Consider the following 16,210-nt stretch of genomic DNA (forward strand, 5'->3'; position numbering starts at 1 on the left):
AAATGAGCAAGGAAATCTATCATTTTGGCAAGGGAACAATTGAAAACCTGTTCTAGGGAAACAAGGCTGAAACGGGAGGCAAGTGAAGTCAGGAGGGAGAAAGCGGAAATCCTGGGAAAATCTGGTTTGGGTGGGGAATGACAGATCCAGAGCACCCCATGTAGTCAATGAACTGGACTCCATGGAAGTAAAATGTTGTAAGCCAGTGCAGTCATGGTGATGAGAGGTATTAAAGGGGCATGTTTGAGGCAAGACAATGTCTGGGTGCAACAGTGGCTGAATTGTCATAGACATATATCTTTTAGTTCCCACAACCTGCAGAAATCCCTCTATCCCAAAGCCAGCCCAAATAAAGCAACATTCAAAGCACTGCCAGTGTCCCGCTATGCAGAGGCACCTCAGGACATGCTCCCCAGCATGGGCAAGGGGCGCAGCAGGAGTGACTGGGGCAAAAGGATTTCTGGCTCCTCCCTTTTCTCCGACCCAGGCACTTTTGTCTCCATCTGCAGTACATGTCCAGTTGCAAACGCTTAGCACTTTTAGCACTATTAGCTCCATTAGACTCTCCTGGTCTGTCACCATCATCCATCATCTAAATATTGCAACAGCCTTTTAACCTGTCCCTCGACTTCTCCTGTGCATCCTGCAGACTTCATCTTTGTGGCAACAGTGGCAATGCTGTGTTCATTGGCAGTAATGGATCATCCTGATTTCCCCCATAATAATGGATATAGCAAAAAGGAAGGGAAAATCAGAAACTTGTGGACAACATCGCAACAAAAAGAGATGACAAGGTAGTCACAGAAGCCTGTAATTACATTGGAGATTGAAAACTATTTTTAAATTTACATATAGTAAAATTCACTCTTTTTGGTGTGCAGTTACTTTAAGTCTTGACAAATGCATAGAGTCATGTGATCACCACCACAAATCAAGATACAGGTACACTTCATGGCTCCTAAAATTTTCCCCATGCTGTAGTCAACCCTCCCCTCCCCTCCACCCCACCAACCCCTGGGGACCACTGATCTGTTCTCCATCTCTGCAGTTTTGCCTTTTCTAGAATGTCATATAAATGTCATATACATGGAATCATGCAGTTTGGATCTCTTTGAGCATGTTGTTGCTGAGTAGTATCCCACTAAGTGGACGTATCACAGTTTATCTGTTCACTCATTGAAGAACTTTTGGGTTATTTCCAGTTTGCCTCAGGAACTGACAGAATACAAGATACAGTTCAGTAGCAATATAGATTTGGACTTGACTAACCAACCTGACCTAACTAATACATACAGAATTTTCATTCTTTTCAAGGGCATATGGGACACTTACCAAAACAGAACATATTCTGGGTCATAAAGAATGTATAGCAGATTTTATATAATTGAAATAATTCAGAGTATATCCTTTTGTATAATTAAATTGGAACTCAGTAAGAAGATAACTAGAACATCCCCTAATATTTGGAAACTAAGTAACACCCTTCTACATAACTTACGGGCCAAAAGAGAAATCAAAATGGAAATTTAAATATCGTGAGCTAAATGATAATTTAAAAAACACGTAAAACTTGTGAGAGACGGTAAAGCAGTGCTTAAAAGGAAATTTATAGCTTTAAATGAATATAGTCAAAAATCAAGAAGCCTAGCTTCCAACTTAAGAAGCAAACAAAAAGGACAATAAATATCCCTCCAAAAGTACAAATATAGACACAATAAAACTAAGAACAGAGATCAATGAAATACAGGGCACAATAGAGAAAACTCAGCAAAGCTGAAAGTTGCTCTTTGGAAAAAAATTATAAAATTGACAAAACACCAGCAGGACTGATCAAGGAAAGGGAAAACACAAAGAGCCCCAATATCAGAATGAAAAGTGGGACAGCACTACAGATTCTACAGACATCTGAGGGATAATATGAGGATGTTATGAATAACATGTCAATAAATCTGAAAATTTAGACAAAATGGAAAAATATTTCAAAAATACAATTTACCAAAGTGACATAGGAAGAAGTGGATAATCTGCATGGTCCTCTATCTATTAAAGAAAATGATTCTGTAATTTAAAACCTTCCCACAATAAAAATCAAGGTACAGATGATTATTAGTATTCTCATTGAAAATCTATCAAGCACAAATTTATGATTTGTGTACTATCATCTATGTATAAATATATTTATGTGTTATATAAAAAGCTGTCAGTGTTCACTTAAATTATATAGGGAGTGGTGGGTGAGGGTACAGGTGCAACAAAGTTGGACATGTATTGATAATTGTTGAAGCCCAACATTGGGTTTATTATACCTTAGGGCCTACTTTTGTAAATGTTTGCAATTTTCCATAATGAAATGTTTTTGTAAAAAAAAAAAGTTAGACCATAACATTACTGTGCAAAAGCCTCCACAAGCTTTTGTTGCTCCCTCTGAGTCAAAGTCACAATGGGCCGATGGCCAACCCGGCTCTTCCTGATCTGGTCACCCTGGCACCCCCTGGAATCTCACTCTCTACCACACTCTCACTCATTTTCATACCACTCTGACCTCCTCCTTATTGCTTGCCCATGACCAAGGCATACTCCCATTTCAGGGCCTTTGCACTTCCTGTTCCCTTTGCATCAAATGTTCATCTATCAGATTCAGCATGGCTTGCGTCGGTTAGGTCTTTGCGCAAATGTCACCCTTTCAGGGAAGACTTCCCTGACCAAAGTCAAAATAAAATAACTCCATAAGTTGCACTTCTGTGCCCTCTCCCTGCCATGCTTTTCTCCAGAGCATCTGCATCATCTGACAGATGAAATATTTACTTGTGTTTTTATTTACTGCCTGCTTCCCTCAAAAATGCAAACTTCAGGGGACTTTCCTAGGGGTCCCGTGGGTAAGACTCTGTGCTCCCAATGCAGGGGGCCTGGGTTCGATCCCTGGTCAGGGAACTAGATCCTGCATGCATGCCACAACTAAGAGCCTGCATGCCGCAACGAAGATCCCCTGTGCCCCAACTAAGACCTGGAAAAGCGAAAATAAATAAATAAATAAATACTAAAAAAAAAAACCCGCCAACCCCCGCCCCCATGTTTTGACTGCATGAACATGTACCCCTCCCCCCAAAAAAGTGCAAATTTCAACCAGACACGGACATTCACACCTGTACCCCAGTGCCCAGAATGGCACAGTAGGTGCTCAATAAACATGTACTGAATGAATGAATACAAAAGGTCCTCAGCTTCTCCAAGCCGTGTTAAGGGGCACCTTCCCGTTCCTTCACCCAGACCCCTCCACCCCTTCCTGGCCCCAGACCTCTTCCATATTCACCTGAGTCTGAGTCCCTCCTGACCCCCCTCCTCCCCTACACCCTGGTTGTTGCCAGAGAACAGGGATATTCCTTCAGAGAGACAGGAGGCTTCTCTGGGAGCCAGAAAACCTGGATCATCATCCTCTCAGTGGTTTTGGAAAAATGGGGACTATGGAATCTCTCAAGATGGTTTTGGACTCTCGCTCTGCCACTTACCAGCTCTGAGATTCTGCAGGGTCACTTCGCTTCCCTGACCATGTATATGTTTACTCATCTGACCAGTGGCGACAAAACCAACACCAACCATATAGCGTGGTTGTGACCGTTGAAGGGAATAGCCGAAGAGACCAGGTTTGCCCACGGAAGCGCTTTCACTGTCAGATGCGGATGATAAAAATTTGGGCAGCTATCTGAGAATCCTCAAACGGTCTTTCACAAGAGGAGGCCACGTCACCTTTGCGGGTGTTTGTTGCCTTATCCTTTTTAAAATGAAAGGCTGGCCCCGTCTCTCCCCGCGCCCTCCCTCTTCGCCCCCAACCCCTGCCCCCGCCCGGCGCCCTGCGCCCTGGACACGCGTTCTACCTGTTCTTGCACCTTGGTCCTGCACTTTCGCTCTCCACGCGCCCGCCCTGCGCCCTTCCTCACCCTGCGCCCTCCCTCTCCCGGCGCCCGCCCCGCACCCTCGCCCCGCGCCCGCCCGCTCCACGCGCTCTCGCGCCCGCCCGCTTCGTGCCCGATCCGTGCCCGTTCCGTGCTCGCTCCGCGTTCGCTCGCTCGCGCTCCCCGGCGCCGGCTGCGGAGGGAGCCGCTCTGCCCGCAGCTGGCGCAGCGCGGGGGCGGCCGCGGGTGGGCGGGTGCCGCGGGCCCGGGTGCAGAGCATGAGCCGCCGCCGGCGCCGGCCGCGCGCTGCTGTGGGCCAGACTGCGGCGCAAGGGCTGCGCGGGAGCTACGCTGGCCCGGACCGAGGTAGGCAGCGGCCGCCGGTCCTCAGTCCCTCTGTCCGTCCCTCCCTCCCTCTTGCGGGCCGTCCCCTCCGCTCGCCTGCGCGGGCAGGGCGGGGCGTACGCGGGCCTAGGGTCCCGCCTGGCGCGGCCGTCGTGGGGCCGGGGCGCGGGCTCCCGGCGCGGGTCGCGGGGCGCGCGTGTAAGAGGGCGTGCGGGAGCCCAGTGCGGAGTTGCCCAGAACTCCGCCTCGGGCTGGACAGTGTCAGGACCTCCCAGTCCCCAGGCCCTGCGGGGCAGCGGGTGGTCTCAGCCTGGGCGTGGCGGGAGCGCACTCGGCGGGCTGGCGTGGACACCCGCCGGCGGGTCCCCTGCCCCGGGTCTGGTGTGAAGGAGGGAGGCTGGGAAATCTGAGGCGCTAGGGCTGCGCAGTTGGAAGTTTCCGTTTGCTTGTCTGCATTCTGGGCCCCGCGGTGGCATCTCACGCCCTTGCTGTGTGGCGAGGAATTGGGGCGTGAGCTCAGCATTTGAGGGGAGCCGGCCAGGGCCAAGGCGAGATGCCCCTGTCTGCACCGTGGGCAAGGGTCATTTGAAGGACCGTGCTCTCTCTGCCCCGGGCCCTCCCTGCTGGAAACAGAGCCTGGGGCAGGTGCAGCTAGTTCTGGTCTGCGCATGTGAGGAGGGAGACAGACGAGCAGCAGGCCCCTTGTGCCCTGCATCTCTAGCTGCTTCTGAGCGCTGGAACTGGTGGATATTTACAGGGAGGCCGCCTGCCTCTTAGATGTGGTAGTGGATGGAGCACCCTTCTCCCCTGCTTGGAAACGGGAGCCCTGTCAGGTTCACCCTCACCACTGCTGTCGTGCTTCTCCCACCCTCCTGAGCAATGGAAGGGCCCAGATGGCCACCTGACCTGGGAGCCCAGGACGTGCAGAGTCCGGCTGGCATATGCAGGGGTAATTCGCAGAGGCAGTGGTCGGGCCTGCCCCTCAGGGGTCTCCCACCTCCCTCTGGACAGTCTGGCCCAGCCCAGCCTCGCCTGGGTCCAGGCCCTTCCCTGCCCAGATAGGAGGGCAGAGAGCAAAGCAGCAGCTCCTCTTGTGAGCAGAAAACTAGGGAGTAGAGAGGCCACAGGTCTTGACTTTTGAGCTGTGGGCAGGCTGCAGGCTCCTCTGAGACTCGGTTTCCCTGTAGAGTGACACCATGGTTTCAGTGACTTGTGAGGGCATTTCCGCTGACATCCAGGGACACCTTGCAATGGAACCTCGGGACCCCAACCCAGAATAGGAGGAGGGGATTCAGGGTGGGGGGAAGTGGAGGGCTTCGCTTGGGGCACAGGGGTAGGTTTTCTGCCCCTCCAGCCTTTCTTTGTTCTTAAGGACATGTGTCAGTGTGACCAGCAGCCCTCTGGGGTCATGGGCCTGGGTGGGGTTAGCAGCAGAATCTGCAAGCCCTACCCCTGAGAAGAGCGAGCAGTGTGGGCCCACATGCTGACACCCTCCCAGGGAGGCTGTGTGCTGCAGCACACAGGAGCACAGCAGGTGTCCCTGTCCCCAGGTATGCCATGGGGGCCGGAGAGCCAGCCAACAAGTTTGTTTTTCTCTGGGAGGCATCCTTGAACTGCCAGCCTGATGGCTTCCTTCCACCTGGCAAATCGTGGAAATGGAACAGTTCACACAGAGCAGAGGGGTTTTTTGGTGTAACTTAGCAACCGCAGGGGGAGGAGGAGGGGGAGGGGGAGGAGGGAGAAATACCGGCACCACCAGCGTTTGTGCTGGGTCGACCCGAGTGAGGCCAGGGGCTGGTGGGCCCAGGCTGAGGGGGAAGGGCATCCCCAGCACAAGTGGCCCCCCTGCAGCTGGCCAGACAAGGGACAGAGCCATTAGTCCGTGTCCTGGGTCCTCCAGAGGAGAGCAGTTAGAGGCTGGGATGCTCAGGTGTAGCCTGAGGGCCCCTGAGCCCACCTGTTTCCTCATCTGTGAATAATGGGCCAAACTGGCAGGATGGGAATAGCTTTGGTTGATATTTGGTTTTTAACCACAGAACCCTGTTCTCAAGACACATGTTTCAAAGCCAGATTTGTCAAATAGGCCAAGTGAAGGTGCAGGGCTAGGAGCGCAGCTGTGAGGTCCACACGCTGCCTTCAGGAGCTGGGGTTGGGGCTGGGGTGGGTGGGTGTAGGCTGCACTTCGCTGCATGGCCCTACCCCAGAAGAGGGCCCCCCAGGCGTCCCTACAGGACCTGCTGTGGGTGGGTGCCAGGGCCACAGAGATGCCGGGCAGGGCCTGTCCAGGTGGTCTTGACTTAGTGCCAGCCGGCCCTCCTACTGCCCCCTGCTGGGACATCTCCTCCCTCCCTGTTCCCTCCCGAGGCCCATCTGCTTCAGCCCTGGTCCGCTCTGGCTGTTTTTACTCTCAGAGCTTCCAAATGCTGAGCAGAGATCTGCTTCCTGTAGCTCCCACCCACTGCAGGCTGCCTCTCATCCCTTTGCCCTCGCCTGCCCACCTTCCTCCTGAGATGAGTGTTTACTTAGCAACACGTCTTCCAGGCGTAATCTGAGGAGGGAAGCAGGGAGGATGGGAGGGAGGCCCAGCATCACAGGGTGGCATCTGTGGGGAAGCTGCCAGGCCCTTGGCCGTGGGAGACGAGGCGGACCTCTGACACCCACTGGCCACATGTCAGGGCGCCCTGATCTGTTGGGGTCTGGGGAGGACACTCTGCCCTCTTTTAAGACTGTGTGCCTTTCTCACCTCTTTCTGGGCACAGAGCCTGGGGCTGTGTTTGTGTGAGAGAGAGAGTGAACACAAGGGTGCCCTGGGCTGGCACAGAGTGAGCTGGCTGTTACTGGTCCATTCAGAATGTCCCTGCAGTGGGGACACCGGGAAGTCCCGGTCTCACAACTCCAGAGTGGGGTTTGGGAAGGTCAGCAGACATCAGCATGGCTGTGGCGTGGCGGGAACCGTGGAAGGGAAAGTCGAAAGCCTCGCTATGTCCAGGCCTGTGCCAAGTATGGGAGGGACAGAGGCCAGGTGCTGGAGGCAGGGAGGGCCTTGGGGATTCGCCTTTTGGGACGGGTCTCAGGCCCTGAAAGGAGGCTGGTGAGAGGTGTCTGGTCAAGAGTATGAAATCATCAGGGTCCACACCGATGCCTGCCAGGGCTGGGGAGGGGCAGGGGTGTGAGTGCTGCCTGTCGCTGACCCTGCCTCAGGGTGGATAGTCAGGTGGCTTCAGGTGTCTGAACGCTCTTGTCTGCAAAAGCATGTCCTTAGAGCCCCACAGGTGCCTTGAGTAGGATTCAGGGCAACACCCAGTGGTCCTGCCCTGGAAGCTTCTCCCGTCTCACTTATGTAAGAGGGAAGCTCTTCAGGGTCAGTGCACTGGTGCCAGGATGTGGACGTAGCACGGGTGAAAAGAGCCTCTTGTCCCCCTGGCCGCCGCGAGTCCCTGCACTGGGCGGGGATGGTTGGGGGCAGGCTGCGGCCTGTGCCGCCCGGGGTAGTGGCAGGAGCTCGGGCCGTGCCGTGGTCCTTCTGAGCGGGCTCTGGGGTCCTCCGCGGAGGGGGGTGAGTTTGGGAAGCGATGGGCGAGCACCAGCTTAGGAAGGAGGGGCCTGGGCCTTGGTGAGGGTCCCAGCTCTTCAGAGGAGAGCACCCCATTTCTCCTGGGGGACACACGCGCTGAGCCCCCAGGCAGGGAGCCTGTGCCGTAGGTGCGGTGTCGAGAGCTCAGGCCGTCGTTCCCACTCCTCCAGCTCCTCCCAGGTGTGGTGCTGTCGCCCTAGTTGACAGCTGATGGCCTCAGAGGTGAAGCCACTTGCCGACAGCTTCTCCCAGCTCGAGCACAACGACAAACCTTCCTCAGCCGTCTCCCCCTCCAGCTCTTTTGCACCCTGCTCTCCTCCCCTGCGCGGGCCGACTGTAAAGGGTGTTCTCTGCTTGCCCACTGCATACCAGCACTTCCCACTCAGCCCAGCCCACTCCCATCTGTACGCCCCTCACTCCAGGCAAACAGGCTTCAGAGGCCCTTGGGTGTCTCTGGCACTGCTCCCTGGCCGTGGTGCCCCGGGCTCTGCGGGCCACCCCGCGCCTCCATGTCCTCCGGCCCCCCTGCAGACCTTCCTGCGGGCGCTCCCTCCTCTCCCGGGGCACTCAGTGTTCCCCTTCCTTTCCTTAAGACCTGGGCCTCCATCCTCTCCTCCCCAGACGTGGCTGCTGTTCCCTCCTTGGTGTTGATCCCACCCCAGCTTGTCCCAGCAGCATTTGAGCCCAGGCCTGCTGGCTGCCTCCCAGGTGACCACGGGCAGCCTGTCCACTGTCATCGAACCCCTGAGCCTCCCCTGCCCAGCCCCTCCTCTGAGCAGGTGGGACAGCCAGGACCTCCCTCTTAGTCTGCCAGGTCAGCCCTTGACTGAGCCTTCGGCTCCTCTGACCCCACCCCTCCCCTCCCCCTCCCCCGCCCACTGCCACCTCCGCGGCCGAGCTGCCCTCCCCTGGCCTGGACCGTGGCAGCGGCCTGCTTCCCCTGCAGTGCCTGCCCCACAGCACAGCCCAGTGACCTTTAACCTTCTCTTTGTAAAAATGCTTGGAGCCTCCTGCTCCCAAGCAGGACGGCCTCTCCCCACCTGGTCGGCTCCCAGACTTCCTTAGGGCGCCTTCCTGCACAGGTGTGCTCTGCGAGGTGCCCTGGGCATACTGTGTAATTGTCTGTGATCCCTCGGGCTCAGGTCTATACCTGGCCTGTCGGCCCCAGATGGACTGCCAGCTCTGCGATGCTGGCTGTGCTGGGGGACTCAGCAACGTTTGTGGGATGTGTGTGAAAGTCTGCGCGGCGGGCGGAGAGCGCAGGTCTGTGTCTGGGAACCTGCGTGTCGGTGGGTGGGAGGCTCCTGGCCTCAGCCACATTGCTGTCCCCTTTCGGGGAGAGGAAAGGGGAGCAGACCCACAAGCTCTGGGACAGGCAAGGGGGGGTGGGGCCGGAGGACAGGCCCTTGCCTGTTGTCACCACCACTTCCGTTTCTCCAAGTGTCACCCTCAGACTCTACCTTGAAGAGAGAGTTCTCCCTGGATCTGGTTGTCATGGCAACACTGTTAACAAAGAGTAGCTTCCGTGGAGGAGGCTGGCTCACCCAGAAACCGAGGGGGCTGGGCGAGGGTGTGCGTTCTGATGGGTTTATGAGCAGAGCCTGTTTCCACACCCGCACCGAGGCTGCCCAGGTTGTGTGGGCCCCTCTGCCCCCGGGGCTCTCTGGGCCTCTGGTACCCAGACCCCCGCCATGTGAGTGTCACGGAGCCTCGATTCCATCTGTGTGTGGCCTGGATCCCAGCCGCAGCTGGCTCACGGGGGTGTGCCCAGCCCTGGCACCAGGCCCTTTCCAGGGTGAGGCGCCCCGTTTTGTCACTGCGGAAACCCAGGCTCAGAGGCCCAGGCTTCTCTTGCCTAGGACTTCCCCGGAGACTGGTTCGGTGCCCAAGCCCGTTTTGGTTGTGGACTCTGAACAAGCCCTGTCTGGGTTCCGTTCCTCCTCTGAGGTTAGGGCTTCGGTTGAATGCGGTAATGACACGCAGCCCGGGCCGTGCCGACTGGGGACGGGCGGTTGGCCCTGGGATCCAGGTCTCTGCCCTCAGAGCTGGGGGAGAGTGAAGGAGGGCGAGAGCTGGCCATGTGCACCAGCTCGGGGATGAGGCTGGAGGGATTAGGGTCGGATGGGGTTAGAGGCTCATAGAGAAGGAGCTCGTGGACTTCTGAGGGGAGCCTCTGCAGCTTTCCTGAGTCGATCCCTTGGAGCAGGCAGGAGGCTGCGTCAGTTATTGGTTTTATTGCGGTTATTAGCGGTGGGTGGCCCCTGCTGGGCGGATGAGGCCAGGAACAGGAGAGCATCAGGGCTGCCCCTGGAAGAGCCCACGTCCTGTCCACACCGCCCATGGCAGGCCAGGTGCTCAGCCCTACCGTGGGAAGAGTCCTCCATGCCCTGAGCCCCTCCGTCCTCGGGCCTGGGAGGGTAGCCCACCCCCACCAGCGTGAGCAGTCTGCCAGTCTCTGGGGTGACCTGTGAGCACCTGGGCCCTGGTCCCTCGCTGCTGGGTCAGGGGGCTCTCCAGGACTACGGAGGGAGGCTTGACGGTGAGCAGGGCTGACAAGGGTCAGAGCTATTCCTCTGGGAAAGGTCAGAATCGCTTCCAAGAGTGGGTGTCTCGCGTGGGGCAGAGCCTCCCGCAGTACCTGGTCCGCCCCAGGATGGAGGGCTCGTGAGCTCCAGGGTGCTTGCAGGACCATGCCGTTAATGATGGGAACATTCATGAAAATTGCCTGCAAACTGACCGTCAAAACGCCTCAAGGAATATCAAAGGCACCGTGTGATTCAGACCGTGTTTTCTGCCTACAACGCAGTTCTGATAGAAATAATAACAAAACATAACTCTCAAAATTCTAGTATTTGGAAAATTTAAAACACGTTTATAAATACTTAGTGAATCCAAGAAGAAATCATAATGGAAATGAGATGATACTGAAATGAAATGATAGAAACATAATGAGGGACACTTGTGGGACACAGCCTTCGTGCGCACAGCACCACAGATGTGTCACCAGCTGACCTTGTCTGGGTATTCCACAGTCTTTGAGGCGTCCGTGTCCATGTACCTCCTCCTCGGCCCCAGCTGGTGGGAAAGGGGCCAGGCAGTGGGTGCCTTGGAAGGGGGTTAGAGGCAGGGAGCGGTGGCCAGGCCTCCCGTGACTGCAGGGGTGCCTGGGGGAGATGCAGGATCCCTGGCTTTTCCTTGCAGTCAGGCCAGGCTGGGTCTGGGGGAGCTGCCCTGCCCCCAGTGCAGAGACCAGGACTTTTTTTTTTTAATTTTGTATAAATTTTATTTATTTATTTATTTTTGGCTGCGTTGGGTCTTCGTTGCCATGCAACTCTAGTTGCAGTGGGTCTTTGTTGCTGTGCGTGGGCTTTCTCTAGTTGCGGCGAGCGGGGGGTTCTCTTCGTTGCGGTGCGCAGGCTTCTCACTGCGGTGGCTTCTCTTGCTGCAGAGCACAGGCTCTAGGCGAGCAGGCTCCAGTAGTTGTGGCTCGCGGGCCCTAGAGCGCAGGCTCAGTAGTTGTGGCGCACGGGCTTAGTTGCTCCGCGGCATGTGGGGTCTTCCGGGATCAGGGCCTGAACCTGTGTCCCCTGCATTGGCAGGCGGATTCTTAACCACTGCACCGCCAGGGAAGCCCTGAGACCAGGACTTTTAAAGCACACTCTCTGGTCACAGCCACCATTCACAGGTGATAGCCATTCCCAGCCCTGGAAGGGAGGACACCAGGCGTGTCTGAGTTTGGGCTGAGACTCTGAAGCGCTGTTGTTCTATGAGGTTATTGGGGTGCTGTTAGGGGAAAAAAGGAAGGGCCAGTGCAGGGAAAGGCCCAAGGTTGCAGAGCGGAGAGAGGATGGAACAGCGGGCAGCGTGGTGGAGGCCAGAGCCCTGGACCACCCTGTCCATGCTCAGGATCTTGACACGCTGCGTGTGCGTGTGGACTCCATATGTGTGTGTGTGTGTGTGCGTGTGCGTGCACATTCACATGCAGGGAGGGGGCCCTGACCAGCCCTCTGTCCCAAGGACTCTGCCGTGCCTTTCACTAACACCTGACTTAATTTAACGCTGTAAGCTTTTTGTTGTTTTTGGATGCTGGCATCATTATACCCATTTTGCTCACGAGCCTCTTGGGTCTGGAGAGAGAGGCAAAGGCGGAACTTGAACCCAGGTCTTTCCTCTGTGCCAAGGAGCACTTTGGAGAGAAGGTGACGTGCTTCTTTTGTGCCTCCCTTCATCTTCCTGTGCCCTTCCTGCTGCCCTCTCCCTGTGTGCAGGCCCTGAGCTGGCTCTTGCTCCCTTTCCTGACTTTGACTGTGACCTCCCCTCATCCCCTGGGCTTCCCTGATCTCACACTCACACCTCAGGTCTCAGCTTGGACAGGGCTCCCAGCAGGAGCTTCTCCACCTCCTGGGCGGTTGAGATGCCTCTTCCTCTGGGCTGTAGAACTCCAGGGACTTGTAGTGGGCGTAACTAGCTCCCTGTGTGCCAGCCGCTCTTCTAAGTACTTTGCCCAAGTCCACTCATCTCACACACACTTAAAAAATTTTTTTTTTATTTATTTAGGCTGCGCCGGGTCTTAGTTGTGGCATGTGGGGTCTAGTTCCCCAACCAGGGATCGAACCCAGGCCCCCTGCATGGGGAGCACGGGGTCTTACCCACTGGACCGTGAGGAAAGGCCCTCACACACACTTTCTTTTTTGTTAATAGATCTTTACTGGAGTATAATTGCTTCACAATACCGTGTTAGTTTCTGTTGCACAGCAAAGCGAATCAGCCATATGTGTACACGTGTCCCCACATCCCCTCCCTCTTGAGCCTCCCTCCCACCCTCCCTATCCCACCCCTCTAGGTCATCGCACACATGCTTTTGAAAGACGTGGCTTAGGTCGGGTTCCCCAAACGCAGAGCCTGAAATGGGGATTCTGATGCATGGGGTGTCGAGGGTATGCCCTCAGGAGTGTAAGCAGGTGAGCAAGCAGGTAGGAAAGGGGAGAGGCAGTTTCACCAGAGTGCGGTTTCTTTCTTTTTTATTTTAATTTTTAAAAATTATTATTTTTTGTATTTTAATTTTATTGGAGTACAGTTGATTTACAATGTTGTGTTAGTTTCAGGTGTGCAGCAAAGTGATTCAGTTATACATGTACATATATTCATTCTTTTTTAGATTCTTTTCTCATGTAGGTTATTAGAGAGTATTGAGTAGAGTTCCCTGTGCTATACAGTAGGTCCTTGTTGGTTATCTATCTTATATATAGTGGTGTGTATATGTTCATCCCAAGCTCCTGATTTATCCCTCCCTGCCACGTTTCCCCTTTGGTAACCACAAGTTTGTTTTCGATATCTGTAAGTCTGTTTCTGTTTTGTAAATAAGTTCATTTGTATTTTTAAAAAATTAGATTCCACATATGTGTGATATCATAGGATATTTGTCTTTGACTTACTTAGTATGGTAACCTCTAGGTCCATCCATGTTTCTGCAAATGGCATTATTTTTTTTATGGCTGAGTAATATTCTATTGTATATATGTACCACATCTTCTTTATTCATTCATCTGTCGATGGACACTTAGGTTGCTTCCATGTCTTGCCTCTTGTAAATAGTGCTACAGTGAACAGTAGGGTGCATGTATCTTTTCGAATTATGATTTTCTCCACATATATGCTGGATCACTTGGTAGTTTTATTTTCAGTTTTTTTAAGGAAACTCCATACTCTTCTCCATAGTGGCTGTACCAGTTTACATTTCCACCAACAGTGTAAGAAGGTTCCCTTTTCTCCACACCCTCTCCAGCATTTATTGTTTGTAGATTTTTTGATGATGGCCATTCTGACCCGTACGACAGAAGTGTAATTTCAAGCAGTCTCATCTCAGCCTAACCACATGGGGGACTCTGGAGTGTAGACTGCATCACAGGCTTGTCTCACTGGGAGGCAGGGAGTGGGCTCTGCCCTTGACTCCTCCAGTGCCCTGGAGAAGGTTGCAGGTGCCAACGGCCCAGTGCTGGCCGCCCTAGGGGAAGGTGCCCCAGGCTGGTAGGAGGTCCTAGCAGTCTGGGTGGGCCCAGCAGCAGCCCCCTCCTCGGTGTCACTGTTGCTGCCCGCAGGCAGGAAGCCGCCTGCTTCTCCCAGCCTCTCCCAGTAGTGCTTGGGAGGCTTGGGATGCAGCCTCAGGTCCAGCCTGCTTCTGCCCATGCGTCCTGTGGCCTGGCTCATGGATCACTGGCCTCCTTGCCGTGGTGCCTCATCTTCCTGGGGTGCATCTGCCTGCATCCGAGTCTCCTGCCCTGTGCTGCGGGGCCCAGGACTGAGGGCTGTGCTGGCACGTGGAGGGTCTCTGTCAGCTTGTCCAGAGAAGAACTGAATCATGGTCGTCAGCCTGGGCTCAATGGCAGGATGCTGGGCAGGCCAGGGGTGGGAGAACCCTAGACCGAGGGCTGTCCAGAGCCCACTAGCCTCGAGAGAGGGTCCTGGTGCCAGGCCAGTGGGGGCAGTGCGGGGTGAAGAGCCCTGGCCTGGGGTCTGGGGCCTGCACTCCAGCCCCATCCATTGTCTCATCACCCACCCGCAGCTGTCCGCCCCGGGCTGGTTGACTCCCTGGGGTCTGCCCTCGGGTATGGCCTGCAGCAGGAGGGCCCATGAGCTCCTCTTGGCTTCCTGCAGCCCAGCTCAGGGGTGGCAGCACACGGGACTGACCTGAGGAGGTGAGAGATGCTGAGCCGAGCGGGCAGACGTGAGGGTCGAGTGGGGGCATGGCTGGCACACAGGTGGGCTGTGGGCCTGGCCTCTGCCTGGTAGCCCGCCCACCCCTGCTGGGCCCCTCCGGGGCTCCCTGCCGTCTGCCCCGCTGGCCTGCCGAACCGTGCCGTTCTCCTCTTCCCTGAACTTCTCTGAACTTTTCATCCCGTGTGCTCCGAATGGCGCTCCTTGCTCTCAGGAATGGTCCAGGGAGGACCCTAAACCCCCTCAGGGGCTGCCTGCCTCGGTTTGCTTGGCTGCGGTCAAACATGCATCTAAGAGTGCCCCAGCACCAGGCCGGGAGCAGCCTTGGGGAAGGCCCTCCTGGCAGCACCCAGCCACCGGGCCTGGGAGGGTGGGACGCCTGAGCACAGCCTGACGGTGCGTGGACCTGGGTGCGCTAACTAGGCTCCAGAGCACTCCCCGTGCTCCCCGTGATGCCAGGAAGGGCCACTCCAGTTTTCACAGACTGGCAGCGTCAGCAGCATTTTGCACAGAAGGGTGCAGGGCGTGTGATGCCAGGTCAGTCTCCAAGGTTCTAGATGGTGGAGGGGCCAGGACCCCCTCTGAGGGCAGGGGGCAGGGCCGGGAGGACAGAGATAGATCCACTGGGGGTGACAGACAGGGTCACTTCTTTTTTATTCAAGGTCACTGGCTAAGAGGTTGCAGACGGAGACATGGAGCCCAGGCCTGTCTGAAGCCAGGCCCAGGGCTCTGCCTCTCAGCACAGCACATAATTAGATCGAGGGCGGGGGCTCCGAGCCCCTTCCCACCGAAGCATCTGTGGCCCCATGAGGTGGAGGCAGAGCGGCGTTGCAGGGATGCGGTGGCGGTGGCCCGCGTGCCCAAAGTGGCCCGTGCTCACTCCCCCGGCCGCCTTCTCCAGCCTGGACTCAGCCCAGGCCTCCCTCTGCAGCCTGCCTCTGGCACCGGGTGTGGCCAGAGCCTCGCCCCAGGACATGCACACGCACCTGTGGCATCAGACACGGTGTGGCAGGTGGCTTCCTGGGTGGGCTGTCCCCCCGTGGAGCTGAGGGTAACGGGCACCAGGCTGGCCGTGAGTATGAGGGCAGGGCAAGGGCAGGGAGAGCCCCGACTGAGCCTGACCTCAGCCCTCAGCCTGCCCCAGCAGGAGGGTGTCCCTTTTTTAAAATTAATTTTTACTGGAGTAGAGTTGATTTACCATGTTGTGTTAATTTCTGCTGTACAGCAAAGTGAATCACTTACACATATACATATATCCACTCTTTTTTAGATTCCTTTTCCATATACGTCATTACAGAGTGTTGAGTAGAGTTCCCTGTGCCATACAGTAGGTCCTTATTAGTATCTGTTTTATATATAATAGTGTGTATATGTCAATCCCAGTCTCCCAATTTATCCCTCCCCGCCATGTCCCCCTTGGTAACCGTAAGTTTCTTCTCTACATCTGTGACTTGATTTCTGTTTTGTAAATAGGTTCACTTGTACCATTTTTTTTAGATTCCACATACAAGCGATATCATATGATATTTGTCTCTGACTTACTTCGCTCAGTATGACAATCTCTAGGTCCGTCCATGTTGCTGCAGATGGCATGATTTCGTTCTTTTTAGGAGGGTGTCTCTACCTGCCCCTGCCCTTCACCTCGGGTCTCCTGACAGGGCAGGCTCGTTTGGCAGTGCCAGCAGTG

General features: G+C 55.4%; 1 protein-coding gene across 5 annotated transcripts in view; it reads left to right on the forward strand.

Moving 5' to 3' along the window:
• RASGEF1A (RasGEF domain family member 1A) overlaps positions 1-16,210 on the forward strand; it is a 240,782-nt gene that overhangs the window by 142,818 nt on the left and 81,754 nt on the right. Inside the window, exon 1 of one of the 5 annotated variants that reach the window (XM_067710960.1) lies at positions 4,130-4,256. The exons of the other annotated variants lie outside the window; for them this stretch is intronic. The gene's annotated coding sequence lies outside the window, so the exon portion shown is untranslated. Of the gene's footprint in view, positions 1-4,129; positions 4,257-16,210 lie in introns of those variants that run through there. 5 annotated transcript variants of the gene reach the window in all.

This window comes from Pseudorca crassidens, chromosome 16 (assembly GCF_039906515.1).
Source record: "Pseudorca crassidens isolate mPseCra1 chromosome 16, mPseCra1.hap1, whole genome shotgun sequence".
Classification (NCBI taxonomy): Eukaryota; Metazoa; Chordata; class Mammalia; order Artiodactyla; family Delphinidae; genus Pseudorca; species Pseudorca crassidens.